This window comes from Scyliorhinus torazame, chromosome 1 (assembly GCF_047496885.1).
Source record: "Scyliorhinus torazame isolate Kashiwa2021f chromosome 1, sScyTor2.1, whole genome shotgun sequence".
NCBI lineage: Eukaryota > Metazoa > Chordata > Chondrichthyes > Carcharhiniformes > Scyliorhinidae > Scyliorhinus > Scyliorhinus torazame.
Window position 1 is genome coordinate 316,211,069 of NC_092707.1, and position 22,727 is coordinate 316,233,795.

Consider the following 22,727-nt stretch of genomic DNA (forward strand, 5'->3'; position numbering starts at 1 on the left):
GTTGGTTGTGGTGTTTGGAGGTCAATCCCTCAGCTCCAGCCATCACTTCCTCAGGTGTCCTAGGCCCAACCATCTTCAGTTGCTTCATCAATGACCTCCCTTCCATCAGAAGGTCAGAAGTGGTGGATGTTCACAGATAACTGCACAATGCTCAGCACCATTCGAGACTCCTCAGGTAATGAAGCAGTCCATGTCCAAATGCAGCAAGACTTGGACAATATACAGGCTTGGGCTGACAAGTGACAAGTTACATCTGCACCACACAAGTGCCGGGCAATAATCATCGCCTGCAAGAGAGGATCTAACCACCGCCCCTTGACATTCAATGGCATTTACAATCGTTGAGTCCCCCACAATCAACATCCTGGGGGTTACCATTGATCATAAACTGAACTAGATTAGCTACATTAATACTGTGGCTACCAGGGCAGGTCAAAGGTTAGGAATCCTACAGCAAGTAACTCCCCACCTGATCCCAAAAGGTCTGTCCACCATTCTACAAGGCACAAGTCAGGGGTGTAATGGGAATACTCTCCACTTGCCTGGATGAATGCAGCACCAACAACACTCAAGAAGCTTGACACCATCCAGACAAAGCAGCCCGCTTGATTGTTCCCCTTCCACAAACATTCAAACCCTCCACCACTGACGAACAATGGCAGCCGTGTGTACCATCTACAAGATGCCCTGCAGTAACTCACCAAGGTTCCTTACACACCTTCCAAACCCACGGCACTACCATATAGAAGGACAAGAACAGCAGATACCTGGGAAGCCCACCACAAATGAGGTTGCCCTCCAAGTCACTCACCATCCCAACTTGGAAATATATCGCCGTTCCTTCACTGTCGCTGGGGCAAAATCATGGAACTGCTCCCTAACAGCACAGTAGGTGTACCTACACCTCAAGGACTGCAGCGGTTCAAGATGGCATCTCACTACCACCTTCTGAAAGGCAACTAGGGATCGACAATAAATGCTCGCCAAACCAGTGACACCACATCCTGTAAAAAAAAAAATTTTTTTTAATACTTAAAGGTGCAAGTGGGTCAGGATTGGGTACAGCTCTGGAAGTTAAATTTTACAAGGTTAGTGAGTAGGTTAAGGCGGAATTAGAGAGATGGAGCAGTCTCCCTCCATCTCTTGTTGGGCAATTGCAATCGGTGAAGATGAATATTTTGCCACGGTTTCGGTTTTTATTCATAGCCTGGTGTTTCTACCAAGGTGTTTTTTGTGGGGGTCGGCGTTTGATCTTGTCATTTATAGGAGCGGGTAAGTTGGCGAGAATTCGGAAAAGGGCCTTAGAGGGACCAGCGGTCTGGCTTTGCCGGATCAGGTGCGCTATTACTGGGTGGCGAATGATAAAAAGGTGTTGGCTGGTGCGGGAATCAGGAGGAAGTCTGGGTGAGGACGGAGGCTAGGTCATGTAAGGGGACAGGGCTGCAGGCGTCAGTGATAGTGCGCTGCAGTTTGCTCCAGGAAGATCCGGGGGTGGTGGCTACATTAAAAATATGGAGGCAATTGTGACAGCATTTAAAGCTTGGGGGGGGGGGGGGGGGGGGGGGGGTCGAAGATGACACAGATTAGGGACAGACATGTTTGAACCGGTTAGATTGGATGCCAGGTTCGGAGGTTGTGAGGATCAGGGGCAGTAATGGGGAATTTATTTCTGCAGGGGCGGTTTGCAAGTCTGGAGGAGTTGGCAGAGAAGTACGGGTTAGCGCAGTCTGAGGCATTCAGATAATTGCGGGTTCAGAATATTGCTAGGACTTTTCCAACCTTCCCGGTGTTGCCGCCATCGTCATTGATGGAGAGGGTGCTATTGTTGGCGGGGGCGAAAGAGGGGAGTATTTCCGGAACTTATGGGAGGATTCTGGCAGAGGACAAAGCGACGCTGGAGGGGATTAAGCTAAGTGGAGGGGGCGCTGTGAAGACCTGCAGACGGTGAATGCCACCTCTTCATGTGCAAGGCTCAGGCAATTAAAGGTGGTACATCAGGCACATTTAACAAGGGCTAGGATGAGTCAAGTCTTGAGGGTTAAGAGGACAGTCCCGAGCGGTGTGTGTGGGGGGGCAGCAAATCACATGCATATGTTCGGGGCATGTCCTAAGCCAGCGAACGTCTGGGGTTCCTTCATCAGCACCATATCTTCAATCTTACAAAGGGAATTGGAGTCCACTAGAAGTCATTTTTAGCGTGTTGGACCTGCCGGAGCTGCAGACAGCTGTCGTACCCTTCATCTCTCAGATTGCTCGCAGGCGGGTTCTGTTGGAGTGGTGATCAGCCTTCTCCACCCATTGTCTCAACGTGGCTGGGGCATCTCATGGAGTTTTTACACTGAGAAAATTAAATATACGTTGAGGGGTTCGCCTGGGAGGTTTTACATAAGATGCCATTTGGCATGTATTTCAAGGAACTGATCACTGTCAAAGATTAGGGGGTGTGGAATGTTTGTTTTGGGGTTGTCCATTTGTTTTGTCTTTATATATTCAAAACTGTTCAATAAAATATTAGGAATGGGAGGGTACATACTTTAAGTGTGACTGATAATGTTGATTATATAACGGGGCGGCATTGCCACCTACAGCGCAGAGGACCCGGGTTTGATCCCAGCCCTGGGTCACTATCTGTGTGGAGTTTGTACATTCTCCCAGTGTCTGTGTGGGTCTTACCTCCCACAGATGTGCAGGTTAGGTGGATTGGCTACGCTAAATTGCTCCTTCCTTGGAAAAAAGTAATTTGGTATTCTTTAAATTTAATTTAAAAATGTTGATTATATACTCTGTTCAAACTTTAAACCTAAACAAAAACTATAAAGGAAAAAAAAAAATCACGATTCTGTACAATACAATTGGAGTTAGTGCGCTTTTGAAATGAATTCAACAAATTGGATAGTGACTTTGAGTAGATTTGCTTTTTTTTTTTTAAAAAGATATTTTTATTAAAGTATTTGCAAATTTCATAACAATAACAAAAACAATGACATTCACATTCACATGGCAAAATAAACATTTCCCCACCTGACCCAATCTTCACACACCTCAACCATCTAACACCTATCCGCCCTTTGGACTACTGCTTGTGCTGACATTTTAATTTTCCCCGAGAAAATCGCCCGAACGGCTGCCACCTCCGAGAGAACCCCAACATTGACCCTCTTAAGGCAAACTTTATTTTCTCAAGACTGAGAAACCCAGCCATGTCACTAACCCAGCTCTCGACACTCGGGGGCTTCGAGTCCCTCCACATTAAAAGGATCCGTCTCCAGGCTACTAAGGAGGCAAAGGCCAGGACATCGGCCTCTTTCACTCCCTGAACTCCCGGATCTTCTGACACTCCAAAGATCGCTACCTCTGGACTTGGCACCACCCGAGATCCTAGCACCGTGGGACATTGCCTTCGCAAACCCCTGCCAAAACCCTCTGAGTTTCGGGCATGCCCAGAACATGTGGACATGGTTTGCTGGGGTTTCCGCACACCTCACACATCTATCCTCTACCCCATATGCCGCCGTCATATGCGCCGGTGGACTACCTTAAATTCTATTAGGTTAAGCCTGGCACATGAAGAGGAGGAATTGACCCTGCTTAGGGCATCCGCCCATAGACCTGCCTCTAACTCTCCACCTAGCTCATCCTCCCACTGGCCCTTAAGCTCCCTCCACCAGGGTTTCCTCCGCCTCCAACAGCTCCTGGTAGATATCCGACACTTTCCCCTACTCCACCCAGGTACCGGACACAACCCTATGCTGTATGCTCCGTGGCGGTGGAGCAGCGGAAAGGCCGGCACCTGCTTTCTCAGGAAGTCTCGCACTTGAAAATATCTAAAACCATTCCTGACGGCAGTTTATATTTATCCTCAAGCGCCTTCAAGCTGGGAAAGCTCCAGTCTATAAATAGATCCCCCATCCTTCTAATTCCTGCCCTCTGCCAGCTCTGGAATGCGCCATCCAGTCTGCCCGGTACGAATCTGTGGTTGCTACAAATCGGGGTCCAGACCGACGCACCCACCACCTTCTTATGCCTCATTCATTGCCCCCAAATCCTCCCGCCACTACCACTGGACTTGTGGAGTACCAGGCCGGCGAGAATGGCAGAGGTGCCGTTACCAATGCCCCCAGGCTGGAGCCTTTACAAGACACCACCTCCAGCCGTTCCCCTGCCGACCCCTCCCCCATTACCCACTTCCGAATCATGACGATGTTAGTCACCCAGTATAGTTGCAGAGGTTCGGCAGCGCCAACTCACCCTCCCCGACTACGCTCCAACCACATTCTCTTCACCCGCGGGGTTTTATTCGCCCATACAAAGCCCGAGATGATCTTGTTCACCCGCTTGAAAAAGGCCTTAGGGATGAAGATGGGGAGGCACTGAAAGACAAACAGAAATCTGGGGAGGACCGTCATTTTCACGGTCTGTACCCTCCCCGCCAGTGACAACGGGAGCATATCCCATCTCTTAAAGTCCCCTTCCATTTGCTGTACCAACCGGGATGGATTAATCTTATGCAGTGCCTCCCATTTCCGAGCCACCTGGATTCCCAGATAGCGAAAGCTCTTCCCCGCCATTCTAAGCGGGGCAGCTCCCCCAGTCTCTCCTCCTGCCCTCTAGCCTGAATCACGAACATGTCGCTCTTCCCCATGTTCAATTTATACCCTGGAAAACTGCCAAATTCCCCCAAGACCCGCATGACCTCTCCCATCCCTTCCAGCGGTATCAAAATGTACAAAAGCAAATTGTCCGCATAAAGCGAGACCAGATGCTCCCCCCCCCCCCCCCAAACCAGCCCCTGCCAGTTCCTCAAAGCTCTTAGCGCCATGGCCAGTGGCTCTATAGCTAGAGCAAACAATAACGGGGAGAGGGGGCACCCTTGCCTCGTCCCTCGGTGTAATTTAAAATACCCCGACCCCAGCCGGTTCGTACGTACGCTCGCTGCAGGCATCTGGTAGAGCAACCGCACCCAGCCAATAAAGCCCACTCCAAACCCAAATCTTCCCAGTGCCTCCCACAGGTACTCCCACTCCACCCGATCAAAGGCCTTCTCCGCGTCCATCGCTACCACCACATCCGCCTCTCCCCTCTCTGAGGGCATCATAATGACATTTAGAAGCCTCCGCACGTTGGCCTTGAACTGCCTGCCCTTAACGAATCCGGTCTGGTCTTGCCCTATCACCCCCAGAACACAGTCTTCTATCTTTGTGGCCAATATCTTTTTTTTTTGATAAACAATTTTAATGAGGTATTTTTTGGCATTGTAAACAGTAGAATTACAGAACGTGAAAACAAAAGGACTGTACAATAAACAAAATACAGTGCAATTGCCGTAACCCGTCCAACCCAGATCTGCCTAATTGACCCCCTATACTACATTCCCCTAACCCTAACCCCCCCCCCGCCGCGGACGATTAATTCTCCGCAAAGGAGTCAATGAATGGTTGCCATCTCAGGGCGAACCCTAACAACAACCCTCTCAAGGCGAACTTGATTGTCTCCAAGCCCAGGAAACTCGCCATATCTGACAGCCAGGCTTCCGACTTCGGGGGCTTTGAGTCCCTCCAAGCTAGAAGTATCCGTCTCCGGGCTACCAGGAAAGCAAAGGCCAAAACGTCGGCCTCTTTCTCCCCCCGGATTTCCGGGGCCTCTGAAACCACAAAAATCGCAACCTCCGGACCCATTGCCACCCTCATGTTCAATACTCTAGATATGACGTCCTCGAACCCCTGCCAGTATCTCCTAAGTTTTGGACACTCCCAAAACATGTGGACATGGTCAGCCGGTCCTCAGACACTTTACGCACCTGTCCTCTACGCCGAAGAATCTGCTCATCCGGGACACTGTCATGTGGGCCCGGTGGACGACCTTAAACTGAATCAGGCTGAGCCTGGCACATGTTGCAGTCCCATTAATCCTGCTCAGCGCGTCCGCCCACAGGCCTTCCCCAATCTCCCCTCCCAACTCCTCCTCCCATTTATGCCTCAGCTCCTCGGTCTGCGGCTCCTCCACCCCCATGAGCTCCTTGTAAATATCCGAGACACTTCCCTCCCCCACCCATCCTCTAGACACAACCCGATCTTGGATCCCCCTTTGTGGCAAGAGTGGAAAAGATGGCACCTGCCTGCGCAAAAAGTCCTGCACCTGAATATACCGGCATTCATTCCCCCTCGTCAACCCAAACTTGGCCTCCAATGCCCTCAAGCTAGGGAAGCTCCCTTCCAAGAACAAATCTCCCATCCGCTCAATCCCCACTCTCCGCCATACCTCCGCCATACCGTCCGACCTCCCCGGAGCAAACCGATCGTTATCACATATTGGAGACCAGACCGATGCTCCCGTTGCTCCCACATGCCTCCTCCACTGTCCCCAGATCCGAAGGGCCGCCACCACTACAGGACTGGTGGAGAAGCGCGCCGGCGGGTACGGCAGAGGCGCCGTCACCAATGCCCCCAGACTGGTGCCCCTACATGAGGCTGCCTCCCCCCCCCCCTCCCAACCACCCTCTTCCTTATCATGGCTATGTTAGCCGCCCAATAATAGTTGCTGAAATTCGGCAGTGCAAGCCCCCCATCCCCCCCGAGCATCACCTTCTTCACTCGCGGGGACTTGGCCACTCATACAAAGCCCAAAATGATCTTGCTTATCCTCTTAAAAAAGGAATGTGGAATGAAAATGGGGAGACACTGGAACACTAATAAGAACCTCGGGAGGACCGTCATTTTAACTGTCTGAACTCTCCCAGCTAATGACAGCGGGAGCGCATCCCACCTCCGGAACTCCCCTCGCATTTGAACTACCAGCCGGGACAGGTTCAGCTTGTGTAGTCGACCCCAATCCCGCGGCACTTGTATTCCAGGTACCTGAAACCTGTCCCCAACTAGCCGGAGCGGCAGCTCCCTCAGCCGGTCCCCTTGGCCACTCTCCTGAACTACAAACATTTCACTTGTCATATTCAATTTGTACCCCGAAAAGCAGCCGAATTCCCCCAGGGTCGCCATGATTCCGTCCATCCCCGCCAACAGGTCCGAAATGTATAAAAACAGGTCATCTGCATACAATGAAACCCTATACTCAACCCCCCCCCCCCGCCCCCCCAACCAGCCCCTTCCAACACCCTGAAGCCCTCAGAGCAATTGCCAGCGGCTCTATAGCTCGCGCAAACAGCAGTGGGGAGAGGGGGCACCCCATCTCGTCCCACGGTGCAGTCTGAAATAGTCGGAAGTCGTCCTGATTGTCCTCACACTCGCCTCCAGGGCCTGATATAGCAGCCTGACCCAGTCGATGAAACCCACCCCAAATCCAAACCTTCCCAGCACCTCCCATAATAGTCCCACTCTACCTGGTCAAATGCCTTCTCCACGTCGATAGCCACCACTACCTCCACCTCCTTTCCCTCTGGGGGCATCATGATCACATTGAGCAATCTTCTTATATTCGCCACCAGTTGCCTACCTTTAACGAACCCTGTTTGGTCCTCCCTACTAAGACGCGACACACAATCCTCAATCCTAGTGGCCAAAAGCTTTGCCAACAGTTTGGTATCCACATTAAGAAGGGAGATCGGCCTGTTAAGACCCACAAGACTCAGGGTTCTTGTCCAGTTTTAAAATCAAGGAGATGGTAGTCTGCGACATAGGGGCGCTGCCCCAGACTATGTCCCTTGCCTCATTAAAAACCTTGACCAGCAGCGGCACCAATATCCCAGAGAACTTTTTATAAAATTCTGCAGGTACCCATCCGGCCCTGGGGCCTTACCTGACTGCATGGCCTTTAAGCCCTCTAATATCTCCTCAACTCTGATCGGGGCACCCAGCCCTTCTACTAGCTCCCTGCCCACTTTTGGGAATGTCAGGCCATCTAAGAAGCATCTCATCCCTTCCGGCCCCGCGGGGGGCTCCAAGCTATAAAGTTTGCTATAAAAGTCCTTGAAAGCTCTGTTCACACCTGCCGCATCCCCTACCAAGTTACCGCCTCCATCCACCACTTTACCTATTGCCCTAGCCGCCTCCCTCTTTCGGAGCGGCTGAGCCAGCATCCTGCTGGCTTTCTCTCCATGTTCCTATATCGCTACCCTCGCCTTTCTGAGCTGCTCTACTGCCTTGCCCGTGGACACCACCCCAAACTCAGCCTGCAGCCTCCTCCGTTCCCTCAAGAGCTCCGCACTCGGGGTCCCCACATACCTCCTGTCAACCTGCAGAATCTCCGCTAACAGTCGGTCCGTTTCTGCCCTGTCCGTCTTGTCCCTGTGAGCCCGGATTGAAATCAGCTCCCCTCTTACCACTGCCTTGAGCGCCTCCCACACCAACGCTGCTGAGACTTCCTCCGTATCATTGACCTGCAGGTAGTTTTGTATACACTTCCTCACCCTCTCGCACACCCCTTCATCCGCCAGCAGTCCCACATCCAGCCTCCACTGCAGGCGCTGGAAGCTCTCTTCACTCACCTGTAGCTCAACCCAATGCGGGGAGTGGTCGGAAATGGTGATTGCCGAATACTGCGCATCCACCAGCCCTGTCAGTAGATGCCTACTCAGTATTTTTAAAAATCGATCCGGGAGTAGACCCTATGAACGTGCGAGAAAAAGGAGAACTCCTTTCCCTGTCGGCCTGCCAAACCTCCACGGGTCGACCACCCCCATTCTGCTCCATGAACTCCCTCAGCTCTTTTCCCATTGCTGACACTCTGCCCGTTCTTGAGCAAGACCGGTCCAGGCATGGATCCATAACTGTACTGAAATCCCCTGCCATAACCAGCTTGTGGGAATCCAGGTTGGGTATCTTCCCCAGCACCCTCTTTATGAAATCCGCATCATCCCAGTTCGGCGCATATATGTTGACCAGGACCACCTTCCAGCCTACCGCTAACCATAACATAGCAACCTTCCCCATCCGAAACAATACTCCCCACCTCAAAATGCATCCGCTTGTTCACCAGAATCGCGACTCCCCTGGTCTTAGCGTCTAGTCCCGAGTGGAATACCTGACTAACCCAGCTCTTCCTCAACCTAATCTGGTCCGCTACCTTCAGGTGCATCTCCTACAACATGATCACGTCCGCCTTTAAAGCCCTAAGATGCGCGAACACTTTTGCCCTCTTCACCGGCCCATTTAGCCCTCTAACATTCCACGTAACCAGCCTAGTTGGGGGGCACCCCGCCCCAACCCAACCCCCCCGCCCCGCACCCCCCTCGCCGGTCAGCCATCCCCTTTCCTGGGCCTGCCCCCAGCCCTCTGTCGCCCCGCCTCCTGCTAGCACCCAACCCCAACCTCTTCTCCGCTTCTAAAATCAAATCCCTCCCTCGTCAGCCAAGCAACGCCCCCCCCCCCCCCCCCTAGCAATAACACTCTGTAACCTAACCCCATCCCTAATCTGATTGTGTACACCACCCCCTCCCCCTCCCCCCACTGTGCTCCCGCAGACTAGTGCACCCAGCTAGCCAGATGGCCCGCGGCTCCGGCGCTAGCGTGTCTCCCACCTATTGTTGCCTACCTGCCCTCCCCCCCACCCCCCCCCCCAAAACCATCGCCCTCATCAACCCAGCCCCGACGGCCGCCCCCTTTAAGAAACAGACGCCAACCAAAGTCAGTATAAAGAAAAACAAAGCCAAACTCTCGCCATAATACAGATCAAAGTAATACTCCTCAAAATAATACAAAGTCAAAAATCCCCACCCCTATCCCCCTCAACACAGAAAACCCACCGAAATCGAATAATTTTTTTAACTACTTTCCCCTCCTTAAATAAAACACAATTATCGAAGAGAAAAGCCAAGAGCGAAAACGAACAAATGCATAAATCAGTGCAAACAGCATTTGAAACTAACAGGAAAAACAGTTTCTCAAACTTAGAGCAGAATGTTCTCAAGTTGGCACCAGTCCTTTCCTCCTGGCAAACTCCATAGCGTCCTCTGGCGACACAAAGTAATGGTGTTGGTCCTCATGCGTAACCCAAAGTCGGGCCGGATACAACAGACCAAACTTAACCTGCTTCTTGAACAGGATCGACTTGACTTGATTAAAGCCTGCCCTCCTCTTGGCCACCTTCACGCTTAGATCTTGGTACACCCGCAAAATGCCGTTGTCCCACTTACCGCTCCGCATGCGCTTGGCCCATTGGAGAATACGCTCCTTTATCCAGGTACCTACGGAACCGGACCACAATCGCCCGAGGGGGGTCTCCATGCCGCAGCTTCCTCGCCAGCGCTCTATATGCCCGATCCACCTCCAACGGTCGGGGGAAAGCCCCATCTCCCAGCAGCTTCTGGAACATATTTGCCACAAACTCCCCGGGATCAGCCCACTCCGGGAGACCAACAGTCCTTAAGTTCTGCCTATGGGACCTGTTCTCCAAATCCCCCACCTGTTCCAGCAGCCTTTTTTGCCGGTCCCTCAGCATCCCCACCTCCATCTCCACCGCCGTCTGGTGTTCCTCCTGTTCAGCTAGCACCTTCTCCAGTTTTCTGGATCATCCGGTCCTGGGCATCTAGCCTCCACTCCATCCTCTCCACCGTTTCCTTAATCGGGTCCAGACATTCCCGTTTCTGTCTGGCGAAGCCTTCCCGGATGACCTGCAACAGTTCCTCCGTTGATGGTTGGGCCGAAGCCCCGGGGGTCTGGACACCGGCCATCTTGTCCGCTGCTGCAGCAGCACCCAGCTCGAGCCTGACTTTTTGTTTCTTCCCTTTCGATCTCTTTGGGCTCTCTGTTCCATAAACCAATATATACACCGAACACTTGTTCACTGTTTCTTCAAATCCAGCGCTTAAAAGCACAAAAAAAGTCGGGGTAAAAGGTCCAAATGTCGAGCCAGAGCGGGAGCCACCAAATGTGCGACCTACTCCCTCGTAGTCGCCACCGGAAGTCCTTGTGGCCAATATCTCAGCCAACAACTTAGCATCTACATTCAAAAGCGAGATCGGCCTATATGACCCACACTTCTCCCGTTTAAGAACAAGTGAAATCAAGGCCTGCGACATTGTCGGGGGGAGGATTCCCTTTTCTCTAGCCTCATTAAACGTCCTCACCAGCAGTGGGCTCAATATCCCTGAGAACTTCTTATAAAATTCCACCGGGTAGCCATCCGGCCCCGGAGCTTTGCCCGACTGCATACCCTCCAGCCCCTTGATAACTTCCTCCATCTCAATTGGGGCTCCCAGCCCCTCCAACAGGTCCTCCTCCACCCTCGGAAACTCCAACCGATCAAAAAATTGCCTCATCACCTCCACACCAGCCGGGGGTTCCGACTCATATAATTTACTGTAAAATTCTTTTAAAACTTTGTTCACCCCCCTGGTTCCAAGACCATGTTCCTGTCCCTATTCTTCACTCTACCAATCTTCCTGGCTGCCTCTCTCTTCCTAAGCTGTTCTGCCAACAACCTACTTGCCCTTTCCCCGTACTCATAAACCGCCCCCTTTACCTTCCTCAACTGTTCCACTGCTTTCCCCGTGGTCAACAACTCAAACTCTGCCTGCAACTTCTGCCGCTCCCTCAGGAGCCCCGCATCTGGGGCCTCCGCGTATCTCCTGTCCACCCGGAGTATCTCCTCCACTAATCTATCCCTCTCTGCCTGTTCCCCTTTTCCCTGTGGGACCAAATCAAAATTAGCTCCCCTCCAACAACTGCCTTCAGAGCTTCCCACACCGTCGTCGCAGAAACCTCTCCCATTTCATTTGTTTCTAGATAGTTCTGAATGGACTTATTCACCTGCCTGCAGACCGCTTCATCCACTAGCAACCCCAGATCCAATCTCCATAACGGACGCTGCCCTCTTTCCTCACCAACCCGCAAATCCACCCAATGCGGGGCATGATCCGAGACTACAATGCCGAGTATTCCGTCCCCACCACTCTCGGTATTAGCTCCCTGCTCAGAACAAAAAAGTCAATACGAGAGTAAACCTTATGGACGCGAGATAAAAAAAGAAAACTCCTTCACCATCGGCCACATAAACCTCCATGGGTCTATACCCCCCATCTGTGCCATAAAGCTCTTCAATTCCTTTGCCACAGCCGGCCTCCTCCCTGTCCTAGATATTGACCAATCCAATTCTGGATCAATGACCGTGTTAAAGTCCCCCCCCCCCCCCCCCCCCCCGCCCCCATGATCAGGTTATGCGACTCTAAGTCCGGGATCTTACCTAACACCCGCCTCATATGCTCCAAATTGGGATGACGTGGAGTTTATGTTCACGAGCACCACTCGTACATCCTCCAATCTTCCACTCACCATTATGTACCTACCCCACTTATCTGACACGATTCTCCCGGCCTCAAATGCCACTCACTTTCTAATTAAAATTGCTACCCCCCCCCCCCCCGGTCTTTGAGTCCAGCCCTGAGTGGAACACCTGGCTAACCCAACCCTTCCTCAATCTCGTCTGATCCATGTCCTTAAGATGTGTCTCCTGTAGCATAGCCACGCCTGCCTTCAATTCCCTTAGATGCGCGAACACGCGAGCCCTCTTGACTGGCCCATTCAGTCCACTCACGTTCCACGTAATCTGCCTGGACGGGGGCTTCCAACCCCCCCCCCCCCCCCACGACTAGCCATCAACCTTTTTAGGCCAGCCCCAGACCCGCGCCCCCTGCTTCCCCGAGTACCCAAATGAGCAGCAGCTGCTCCCGATCTCCCATTTATTCCCCGACAATAGTTCCTCCCGTCAGCAAAGCAGTCTCTCCCCCCCCCCCTTTCCCTCCCCCCCCCCAACAGCACCAGAAACCTCACCCCCCAGGCCAAGCACCAGTTTAACACGTGTTCACCCCCCACTGCACTTCCGAGAGTCAGCTGAACATGCTGACCCCGATAACCCCCGCCTCGGCGCCAAACAGTATGTCTCCCTATTGTTCAAACCTCTCCCCCCACATGATAAACCTATTAACAGCATCACATTCCCCAGTAAGTAAACAGCAGCAAAAACAAAAAGATGCAATTAACAGAAACCAGTGAAGAGACAGTCCTTTAAGGCAAAATCCAGTCTCCCCAAGAAAAGCTCTAACTTGAAGACCCCCTCTTTTCCCCCTCCATCAAATCCCGGCAAAGCACCCTACTACCATCACCGCAGCCCATAATTTCACCCAGAACGACATGAAATCTCTTTTCTTTTGAAAAACCAGTACAGTATTACAAGCCACCGCTACAAACTTCTCCCCAACTTAAATGTCCTTTAAATCGTCTCCAGCTTCTTTTCTTTAATGAATGCCCATACATCGTCCGATGTCTCAAAATAAAAGTCTCGTTTCTTGTGCGTAACCCACAGCCGCGCTGGGTACAGCATCCCAAACTTCACCCCCTTCTTGAAGAGGGTCGCCTTTGCCCGATTGAACCCAGCCCGTCTCTTGGCCAGCTCCGCTCCCAGGTCCTGATAAATACACAACTCACAATTCTCCCATTTGCTGCTCCGTTCTTTCTTGGCCCACCGCAGGACGTGTTCCTTATCTGTTAACCAGTGAAAACGTACCACCATGGCCCTCGGCGGGTCGTTCGCCCTGGGCTTCCTCGCGAGGGCTCTATGCGCTCTGTCCACCCCCCAGGGGCCGAGGGAACTCCCCAGCCCCCATCAACTTCTCCAGCATGTCCGTCACAGATGCCCTCGCATCCAATCCTTCACTGCCTTCAGGGAGGCCAACAATTCTGAGGTTCTGTCTCCTGGACCTATTCTCCAGGTCCTCCAGCTTCTCCTGCATCCTCTTCTGACGATCATGCAGCACCTCAACCCTGATCTCCAGCACGGTTATATAGTCCTCCTGGTCGGATATCTTTTGTTCGACCTCCCATATCATTTTCCCCTGGGTCTCCTGATTCAAGACTCCTTGATCAATCAAAGCCTTGATCGGGTCCAGTGCATCCTTTTTCAGCTTGGCGAAGCAATCTCAAAAAACATCACCAGCTCCTCTGTCGACCACTGAGCCGTCGCTCCTCGGCCCTTGCCCTCCGCCATGCTGTCCCGCGGTACCAGCTCCGCTTGCTTCTCGCTACCAGGACTAAGTCGTTTCACACGGCCACCTGGTTCAATTCTCCATACACCAGAGAGGGAATCCTCCTTACTGTAGCACAGTTTGCCGATTTATCCCAAAAATTCCAAGAAAAATATGGGGAAAAAGGTCCGAAAGTCCATTACAGGCAGGAGCTATCAAATGTGCGACCTACTCATCCATGGCCGCCACCGGAACTCCACTTTGAGTAGATTTTCAATTACAAACTAAAAGCTATCAACCTTTTTTTAAAAACATCAGGAAACAGGTTAAGAGTAAACCGGGGGTAAAGAAAAATAAACTAATCACTGCTCACAAGATTTGGTTATTTATCTGCAAAATGAAAAGCAAATTAATGTTAACTGAAAGATCAGAAGCCATGCAAGGTAGTTTCTTTCATATACAACATTACCATGACAGCAACATACTTAACTGCTTTATTCTTAAAATTAGTTATGAAGTAAACATTGTGTTTACAGGCTAGGTTTTGAGAAGATTTATCATTGAAAGGAAGACTAACAATGTACAGAATGTTGCGAGTTCCACCTGCTCCTACCCTGTGAAATATGGGATTTTCTAAAGTTCATTTTATTATACCAGCCATGTTTCCATTAACTGTTCCCGAGAAGGAGGATCAGGAGGAAGCATCTTGCATGCTTGTGCAGCTTTAATATCTTACACCAAAAAAACCCCACTTTTTTTCAGGGATCAGTTAGAAAACCATTTAGTCGATGTTTATAAAGAGCTATTATAGTTTATAAATCAGTGCTGCCAGGTGCAAGATTTCACACCAATGCTGTTCAGACCTTTGTCCTTCTCCTTTTCTGACAGACCCCAGAAATCCCCACTGAACAAATCTCCAGCTCTGCAAAATCCCTAGCTTCTCCCCCACAATGCTGCCAAACTGCAGCCGCTCCATCCCATAGCTGCCAAATCTCAAATTATTACCACAATGCTGTTGAATACTATTGCTGTTCCCCATCCCACACTTAGCAGTCATGCAAAACATTAGATTCAACCTCCAGCATCATGCATACCATCTGTATGTTTGTCCTCTGCTTTTAAATTGTATCCATAGTTAAAGGAATGTGTTTTGAATAAAAATGTCACTTTCTTATGAATACAAGTAAAAAACAAGACCAGAGATTTACAATTTTCGGAGAGATAAATAATCAGAATTCAATCCGCAAAACACTCAAAAAGCCAGGAACCGTACAACAAAAACAGACTTATTCAATGATAGTAAACCACTGGCCCTCAATTCATGGTGCACTACATGGCATAAACCCCCTTTGTTACAAAACACCAAATGCTCCAACTCATCAAGAGACATCTGTTGAAATAATACATAGCTTTCTTTCTCTCTGTACACCACAAGCAGAGATATACACTCTCTTCTAACACCCAATAGATCTCCTGTTCTCTTGATGAATCAGAGATTATGATGGCAGGAATGAACAAAAGATGATGAAAGGAATGATACTTCATTGATTTTTGTATATTGTATCTATTTATTTGCTATAAAATGTTTATTTCTATTTTTCAATATCAATTTAAAGTACCCAATTTATTATTTTTCCAATTGTCATGAGAGGGTCCCTTTAAGAAAAGGGTGTTTATCAAATAACTGCAGTGATGTCATTGCGTGGGTGGAGTGGAGCTGTGCTCTGCTTTTTACTTTCGTTTTGAGCTGGAAGCTGTTTTTGGCTCTGAGTTTTAGTTTCATTTTCAGTTGGGGAGCTGCATTCAAACCAAGGAGGTATTTAGGTCACTCTCTCTGCCTACTAAAAAAATGTCTCCAGAACACTTGATGATTTCAAAGTAATATCTGTTTCTGTAAGGAATGCAAACCTACTGTCTTTGTTAAAACGATTTTTTGACTTATAGATGTTATTAGGAAAGTTATTAAGGGTTACCTATAGAGTACTGTATCTGTGGGGATTATCAGTGTTGGTAGTTGATAAGATGTTTACTGTGTGTTTATAAAATGTTATCTTGATTCATAGAATAAACATTGTTTTTGTCTAAACGTACTTTAGAGCTCTGTTGCATCACACCTGTAAAGTGGGCCCATGTGCTCCCCATAACCAAAATCTATTAAAAGTTGTGGGTCAGGTGAACTCCATGATATACTTTGGTGTTCTCTAAACCCTGGCCATAACACAATTAAGGGGCAATTTAGCACGGCTAATCCACCTACTCCGCACATTTTTGGGTTGTGAGGGTGAGACACTGGGAGAATGTGCAAATTCCACATGAACAGTGACCCGGGATCGAACCCGGGTCCTCGGGTAAAATGTCTATTTCTAATGGGCATTTCCAGATTGTTAAATTTTCTTGCTATGCTATAATTTATCACACCTGGATATTATTTTTAATTGTTGAGCATGCATCGGCATTACGCTTTATCTTTCAGTTTTCTCAACATTAGGTGGCATCGCTGCACTTCCAGCCACCTTTACCTTGTAGTTTTTATTTTAAATTAATCAAACGTTTACTCTTTTCCAACAGTTTTGTTTTATTTCAAATTTATAAATATTGTAACTTTAAACTTTCATGTTTATTTAAATGTTACTAATTGAATTTTGGTTTGTGCCAAAGTCACTTGTACAGGCCTGCCCATCATCCCTATTGTGGTACTCAGGGGTCAAATTGCACTACATTTCTCTTGCTTCCACCAGAAGACTCAGTATAGACACACACATGTCCTATTTCTATCAACTCGCTTTATCCTTGTAAACATTCTGCCACTTTCCTATTAGGGCACTCTCCCTGTAGGACACAGTCACTTACCCAACCCCTCTTTCCCCAGTCCTTTTCAAGCACTTTGTTGATCAGCCATGAATTTTTAGGTCTGCACACACCTGTGTGTTTTTAAAGCAACTACAATTGTGTATGCTCTATTTATAGCTGATCTTGTGCTTTAAAACAGGTTTTGCCATCAGCCTAAAACAGAGATGGGGAAATGAATGGTTTAGGGAGAGAGAGAGTGAAGTAAGGAAATGAAGTAGGGGATGGGGAGAGAAATGAGAGTGTTTTGAAAATGGTATAAATGAAGCAGTGGATTCAGGAGATGGTAGAAAGTTCAGGAGATCAAAACAGAAAGGAATAAGGGATGTCATGAGAGTGGAGAAGAGGTAAATAGGAAGTACCAGATGATTGGAGAAAAATAGGCAACAGGTGAGTATGGTAGGATGTAACAGATGAGGTGATGGTTGGGCAGCATGTGAACTCAGCGAGGGGTTGTGGGGAGTATTAAGTGGTAGAATATTGGCGTGCAATATCAGTGGGGAGTTGATGAGTAGGAGTACAGTGGAAGCACTCCTCCCACCAATTATCATTATATGGTCTTGTATCCAGATTGGTCACCAAAACCAACATGGACCCATTCCATGACCTTCTAGCACTTGGCCCTGTCTGGATAATTCTCATGACAAGTGTCCCACACCCACAAACAGAAAATACTGTTATGGACTGCCTTATCTACCCAACTGGGTTATGCATTGGTAGAATATGGTCCATAGTCCTCAGTACCTTTTCACCTTCTGCCACAGCATCAGTAGAGCAGGAGATGGAGAAGCAAAAGAGTACAGGCATAGAGGTTGAGAGAACATTTGCTTTGATTTGTGAGCAACGTGACTGAAAATTTTCCAATATAACAAGTTTTGCATAGAGCATATAATTCTTGCTCATTTCATATTCAGAAGTCAACTACTTTATCATGTCTACACAATTTAAATTGTTATAATGTGTTTATTCCCCCAATGCTAAGTGACACTGGTACTTTTCAACCTCCAACATCCATTCTAGTTGTTATTGTCATGCGAGAGTGCCTTTAAGAACTGGATGTGTAAGCAATGTACCTTTAAGAAAACAGTGATGTCATAGAGTGGGTGGAGCTCAGCTCAGTTCAGCCATTTTGCAGGTTTTTCGTTTCAGTTTAAAAGCAGTGTGTGTGTGTGTGTGTGTCTGTGTGTTTCCAGAGAGCTGCAAGTGTTGCAGTTGGGTTTTTGCAGTTTTAAAAAGTGCCTGGCTGGTTTTGCTGAGAGCAGCTTCAAAGTGCCTGGCTGTTTTGCTGTGAGCTGATTAAAAGGAGAAAGCCAGTTGGAAAAAGCAGGGTGTCTGTGTGTGTCCAGAGAGTTTGCAGGGAAAAAACAAGGTGCTGGAACTGAAATCAACCAAGCTAATATATCTCCGCCATTCTACAGAAAATATATATATCCTTTAACCTGGTGTGTTACTGTTTTAAAGGTGTTAAGTCTCTTGGAAGTTTGAAGGAACATTTTAAGGAATTATTTACTGTTGCAATATTTTCTGAGTTTTGAAGTAAGGGGTGTTAAGAGATCCAATGTTTATTTAAGATGTTAAGTTGAGTTCATGGAATAAACAGTGTTTTGTGTTTAAAAACCCACGTGTCCATAATTGTAATCCCACACCTAGGGAAAAAGCCGTGTGCTAGGAAAAGCAACAAATCCATTAAAGGGAGAGGTTGGTTGAACCCCATGATACATTTTGGGGTTCTGAAAACGCCTCGCCCATAACATTATATTGTGTTTATTCCCCCAATGCTAAGTGACCTGGTACTTTTCAACCTCCAACATCCATTCTTCATATAGTTAAATTTTATATTACTTCAAATTTTAAGTTCATTTAACTTCAGTTAATTTATGCCAGATACATTTAAATAGCGGTCAAATTAAATGTATTATTTTAAATCAGCTTTGCAGTCGCTTCTTCTCCCTCAGAATGTCCTTACTTGCTATTTAAGCACTACAGTATTCAGACTAATGCCGTCCATCATCCCCTCCACTGAATGTGGCACCCAGTACTCCGACCAAGGCCTTTCCAAGCCCTTTGCTCACTCACAAACCATGCATCTGGCTTCACTCCTGATGCTCTCTTTTTCAATGCTCATCAGGTCATCACCCCATGACAGTCTGTACTTTCACCATTTCCCTGCCGCCAATAAACTGGTAAACTAAAATTTGTTTTAAAAGCCCAAGAGAGCCAGCGAACAACAAAGTTACCAATGTCAGAGGGTTTGACATCAAACTGGGTAACGCCCTTGAATCCCGGTTATGGTGCACCTTTGCATCAATGTCTGGAGAATGAAACTGAGTCAGTTATGAAGCCTATGACTCATGAGCATCTCAGCTGGGGCCACCCCAGTTACTGTGCGTGGTGTGGCCCTGTACGCGAGGAAGAAAATGCCAGCCTGGGTCCAACAAGCCCAAAGTCTGCTTCTTTAGCCCCTGTTTTACCTTCTGCACGGCCATCTCTGCTAAGCCATTTGATGCCAGATGGTATGGGACAATGCAGATATGTCAAATCCCAATATCTTTCACAAAAGCGGTAAATTCTTCACTCATGAAAGAGCCCATGTTATCTGTTATGAGCAACTTTGGGGTTCTTGGGTGGAAAAGGAAATGCATAATCACTTGGCAGTCGCCCGGGAGGTGATCTGCGTCATCTCGTGGACGTCCAGCCACTTGAAGTGGGCATCCATTAGGACGAGAACTATCAAACCCAGGAATGGACTAGCAAAGTCAGTGTGTATGCAAGCCCAAAGGCACCCAAGGATGTATGGATACCACTGCGGGGAGTTTCTGGTGCTCTTGACAGATGGAGCACTGTTGAGCCAACATTTCGATATCAGTGTCCAAACTTGGCCACCAGACATAATTTCCTCACCAGTATCCTCATTTTGGCCACTCCGAGGGTGCCTCTTGTGAAGGTCCTTCAACACAATTTCCTGGCCCTTCGCCGGGACAACAACCTTCATGGCCCTAAGCAGGATACCTTCTTGTACGTTCAGCTCAGGACTTCAAGGAGAAAGTCTTCAAATCCCATCCTCATCACCAGTTTAATAAGGACGCTGAGAGTCCGTATCAAGTAAAATAAAGAACTTATACGGTATATACTTCCCGGTAGATCCCTACCGCATCTGTCTGGTTGGTGTCTTACTGGCCAATGCTAAATTGAGTTCCTCCACCTCTCAGCAGGGGAGCTCATACTCCACGAGAACCATGGGGAAGATAATAATTCCCACCCCGCAAGTTCTATGTGGGATATTACAGTATTTAAGAAAGGCTATTAAAATTATCTACTTCAGCTACAGGTAGATGGAAAATTAACTCGTCAGTCAGTGTGATTTCTTGGTTAACAAAAAAGATAGTAGTTAAATTTCAGCCCCATAATTTTGCACATTCATCAAATGATCGTGTTCAGTTCATGGTGAGATAAAGCATGGATTGGAAGCTCTCAATGTGGTCACAGAAAATATTAATATGGTACTGATTCCATGTCATTCAAGGAGGAAACAGCAGTCACAGAACTTAGTACAAAAGTATTTATTTGACAAGATATCTAAGTGAGATCTAGATTGCAAAATGCCATCTTGGTCTACAGATACACATCAAGCTCTCAACTGTTTGCAACAATGTTACTACAAAAAGCATCAGTCATAAAACGTTATATTTTTACAAACAATATAATTTCTGAAACAAACTTTTATAAAAATGTACGTTGACATTTAATTTAAAGTTGAAAAGTTTTGGTAGCAGAAGCCACTTTTAGCCCTATCCCCAGATCACCATTCAGCTCATGAATTCACGTGCAGCACAATCACTCCCTTCACAATAGGGCATTTATCTCTTCCCCATGTCTTTGTGGGTTTCCTCCCACAGTCCAAAGTTGTGCAGGTTAGGTGGATTGGCCATGATCAACGCGCATGATCAGTGGGCCTAGGTAGAGAGCTCTTTCGGAGGAAAGGTGCAGACTCAGTGGGCCGAATGGGCTCCTTCTGCATTATAGAGATTCTGTGGTTCTATTGGATGAATAAACCACCACTTACTGACAGATGCGACTGAAAAATACTGAGCAATCTCGGAACCTTGACGGATACAATATGTTATCATAGTCAGTACACTAGAATGCAATCCCTTCAATAGTTCAGAATGGAGAGATTGGTTTCAGACACAATGGGTGGAAATTCCTTCTCGAACCCCCCTTGAGGCATTAAATCATGAGGAAGGGACCCTATTTACCTTCCCACATCTGCCCCATTATCTACAGGGTTGCAAGGCTGGTGGACAGCCTTCCAACCCCAATTGAGGTTTTTCAACTATTCCCCCCCCCCCCCCCCCCCCCCCCCCCACACACACACACACACACACACACCCCACAACCAGTGGCACTGACAGCATGAGGAGCTGATGATTTCGGATTGGCTGGCAGCTCTCAAGGGATGGAATTTCTGCCCTGGGGTCCTTGATCCCAGGAAAGGCAAGCCGCTGAACACTTAAGTGCCTGATTGGCACTTTTACCCAAAAGGACACAATGCAAGCTTTTGCTGGCTCTCCAGGTGGCATGCGAGACCCCCATCGCCTGGATTAAATTCTGCCCAATATATTTATAAATAGCGTACCCACTGAAAACAAAAACAAAGTAGCATACAAATCTCCTTGATATTACAAATGATTCAGTTTTGTCAATACCTTTATTTAATTTACACCACAGGTTAAATTTGATTTAAAAAAAGGTAAGCTTGAAGCAAATTCAATCTCTTCAGAATTCACACAACATCCTGCCCCAAAAGCAGTAGTTCCTTCAGTAGTATCAAATTAACAGTCCTATTCCTAGCCAATGTTGAATAGGACACAAATCCCAGTGGGATTATATGAGTGTTTACATGTTTGAAATTTGAATAATTTTAGTTCACTTAAAACCATTAACAACTTGCATATACGTATCGCCCTCAATGTTCAAAAATACTCCAAGACATTTGTGAGGGATAAGGAAATGGGAGATATATATTTCCACTCTCCAGCACAGACACATTTTCACAAATCATTTCAATTCCTAACAGCTGCAAATGTAGTAGAAATCCAGAACAGCAGCTGCTCAGTTAGCTAGCCACGAGAGAGAGCATAGACACGAGGCTAGCACATTCCAAAAGGAAAAATACCTTTGTGTGTGTGTGTGATATGAAAAAAGTAATTTCCTTTTAATACTCGTTTCTTGAATAGTGAATATGTACAGTCAAATGGCAGAGCTACACAGAGCACAAGATTCCTAGGTATGATCATGGTATGTACTGTCAAGAAACCAAAATGACAACCCGACACAGATTGGGTACAAATGGAGGAGGCATCCTGTAAAGGGACGACCCTCCGGGCCCTGGCCACAGCAGCACTCCCATCCTCCTCACCAAGATACACAACGAGCCCAGTGGTAGCGGCCACGCTGAGAACATGGACCCAGCTGAGACAACACATCGGGATAGCCAAAATGTCCCCCATGGCTCCCATATGCAGCAATCACAGATTCCCCCCAGCCATGCTGGATACCACCTTCAAAAGATGGAGGCGGGACGGGGGCACTGACGGTCGGGGACTTCTACGTAGGGCACAGACTGGCGACACTGGACGAATTGACGAGGAAGTGGAGGCTAGCAAGAGGACAGGAAATGAGACACCTCCAAATGAAACACTTCCTCCGCAAAGAGATGGTAGGGTACCCCGGGGCCCCAGAAACCACACTACTAGAGGACCTGATAGGCACAAGCAACGAGAAGGGGGGACTATGTGGGAAAATATATGGACAGCAACTGGACAGAGTCCGGACTCCACTGGACGAGACCAGACAAAAATGGGAGGACAAACTGGGGACAGACGAAGGATGGGGACTCTGGAGTGAAGTACTGAGCAGAGTGAACTCCTTCTCCTCCTGCGCAAGGCTAAGCCTAATGCAGCTCAAAGTG

General features: G+C 48.2%; 1 protein-coding gene across 4 annotated transcripts in view; it reads right to left on the minus strand.

Moving 5' to 3' along the window:
* sptbn1 (spectrin, beta, non-erythrocytic 1) overlaps positions 1 to 22,727 on the minus strand; it is a 369,807-nt gene that overhangs the window by 328,443 nt on the left and 18,637 nt on the right. Inside the window, exon 1 of one of the 4 annotated variants that reach the window (XM_072507862.1) lies at positions 812 to 966. The exons of the other annotated variants lie outside the window; for them this stretch is intronic. The gene's annotated coding sequence lies outside the window, so the exon portion shown is untranslated. Of the gene's footprint in view, positions 1 to 811; positions 967 to 22,727 lie in introns of those variants that run through there. 4 annotated transcript variants of the gene reach the window in all.